The 2,524-nt window shown below is 33.8% G+C and overlaps 1 non-coding gene across 1 annotated transcript; it reads left to right on the top strand.

Moving 5' to 3' along the window:
* The first annotated feature begins 835 nt into the window (after nucleotides 1-835).
* On the top strand, nucleotides 836-943 carry LOC112731048 (small nucleolar RNA R71). The gene has a single exon (XR_003166843.1). It is a non-coding gene; the product is annotated as a small nucleolar RNA R71 (small nucleolar RNA).
* Nucleotides 944-2,524: the final 1,581 nt, after the last annotated feature.

Here is a 2,524-nt window from a genome sequence, read left to right as displayed (position 1 = left end):
TATTGACCACTGGACGTCCCAAGAGGTCTTCCTCCTTGAGATTCACGTCCTCTCCTTCCCTTACAGGTTCGGCCATGGTGCTTATGTCAATGGCCTTGCACTCTCCTTTTGGATTCTCTTCTGTATTGCTTGGGAGAGTACTATGAGGGATTTCAGTGATCCTTTTACTCAGCTGGCCCACTTGTGTTTCCAGATTTCTAATGGAAGATCTTGTTTCATTCATGAAACTTACAGTGGCCTTAGATAGATCAGAGACTAAGTTTGCTAAATTAGAAGTATTTTGTTCAGAGTTATCTATCTGTTGCTGAGTGGATGATGGAAAAGGTTTATTATTGTTAAACCTGTTTCTTCCACCATTATTAAAGCCTTGTTGAGGCCTTTGATCCTTCCATGAGAGATTTGGATGATTTCTCCATGATGGATTATAGGTGTTTCCATAAGGTTCACCTAAGTAATTCACCTCTGCTATTGCAGGGTTCTCAGGATCATAAGCTTCTTCTGTATAAGAAGCTTCTTGCGTACTGTTGGATGCGGCTTGCATTCCATTCAGACTCTGAGAAATCATATTGACTTGCTGAGTCAATATTTTGTTCTGAGCCAATATGGCATTCAGAGTATCAACTTCAAGAACTCCATTTTTCATAGGCGTCCCATTACTCATAGGATTCCTCTCAGAAGTGTACATGAACTGGTTATTAGCAACCATGTCAATGAGTTCTTGAGCTTCTGCAGGCGTTTTCTTTAGGTGAATGGATCCACCTGCAGAAGTATCCAATGACATCTTTGATAGCTCAGATAAACCATCATAGAATATATCCAGGATGGTCCATTCTGAAAGCATGTCAGAAGGACACTTTTTGGTCAGCTGCTTGTATCTTTCCCAAGCTTCATAGAGGGATTCACCATCTTTTTGTTTGAAGGTTTGAACATCCACTCTAAGCTTGCTCAGCTTTTGAGGAGGAAAGAACTTGGCTAAGAAAGCCGTGACCAGCTTATCCCAAGAGTTCAGGCTATCTTTAGGTTGAGAGTCCAACCATATTCTAGCTCTGTCTCTTACAGCAAATGGGAAAAGCATAAGCCTGTAGACTTCAGGATCTACTCTATTAGTCTTAACAGTATCACAGATCTGCAAGAATTCAGTTAAGAACTGAAAAGGATCTTCAGATGGAAGTCCATGAAACTTGCAGTTCTGCTGCATCAGAGAAACTAGCTGAGGTTTCAGCTCAAAATTGTTTGCTCCAACGGCAGGAATGGAGATGCTTCTTCCATGTAAATTGGAATTAGGTGCAGTAAAGTCACCAAGCATCCTCCTTGCATTATTATTATTTTCGGCTACCATCTCCTCTTCTTGTTCAAAAATTCCTGACAGGTGCTTGCTGGATAGTTGTAATTTAGCTTCTCTTAATTTTCTCTTCAGAGTCCTTTCAGGTTCTGGATCTGCTTCAACAAGAATGTTCTTGTCCTTGCTCCTGCTCATATGACAAAGAAGAGGGCACAGAAAAATAATAATAATAGGGATCCTTTTTACCACAGTATAGAGGTCCCTGTGTGAGTAGAAGAATAAATAAATAGAAGGAGATGAGAGAGAAGGGAAATTTTCGAAAATGATTTTTGAAAAAGGGTTAGTGATTTTCGAAAATGGTTTTTGAAAAAGGTTAGTAATTTTCAAAAATTAAAATCCAAAATTAAAATAATTAGTTAATTAAAAAGAAATTTTGAAAAAGAGGGAGATATTTTCGAAAATTAGAGAGAGAGAGAGAGAGAGTTAGTTAGGTAGTTTTGAAAAAGATAAGAAACAAACAAAAAGTTAGTTAGTTAGTTGAAACAAATTTTAAAAAGATAAGGAGTTAGGAAGTTAGAGAAGATATTTTGAAATCAATTTTTTTTTTGAAAAAGGTAAGATAAGAAGATATTTTTGAAAAGATATGATAGAAATTAGTTTTTTTGAAAAAGATTTGATTTTTAAAATCACAATTAATGACTTGATTCACAAGAAATCACAAGATATGATTCTATAACTTCAAGTTTGAATCTTTCTTAACAAGCTAGTAACAAACTTGAAATTTTTGAATCAAAACATTAATTGATTATGTTATTTTCGAAAATTTGATATAAAAATAAGAAAAATATTTTTGAAAAATATTTTTGGAATTTTCGAAAATAACTAAGAATTTTGAAAAAGATTTGATTTTTGAAAAAGATTTTGAAAAAGATGAGATTTTTAAACTGAAAATTTGATTTGACTCATGAAAACAACTAGATTTTTTTAAAAATTTTTGAAAAAGTCAAATCTAATTTTCGAAATTTTGAGAGAGAAAAAGGGAAAGATAATTTTTTTTATTTTTGAATTTTTAATGAAGAGAGAAAAAAAACAAGAAAAATGATGCAATGCATGAAAGTTATGAATCAAAACAATGAATGCATGCAAGAATGCTATGAATGTCAAGATGAACACCAAGAACACTATGAAGATCATGATGAACATCAAGAACATATTTTTGAAAATTTTTAATGCAAGGAAAAC

The sequence above is a fragment of the Arachis hypogaea genome, chromosome 12 (assembly GCF_003086295.3).
Source record: "Arachis hypogaea cultivar Tifrunner chromosome 12, arahy.Tifrunner.gnm2.J5K5, whole genome shotgun sequence".
Lineage (NCBI taxonomy): Eukaryota > Viridiplantae > Streptophyta > Magnoliopsida > Fabales > Fabaceae > Arachis > Arachis hypogaea.
Note: the sequence above shows the minus strand (reverse complement) of the source record. Positions and strands in the feature narration are given on the sequence as shown.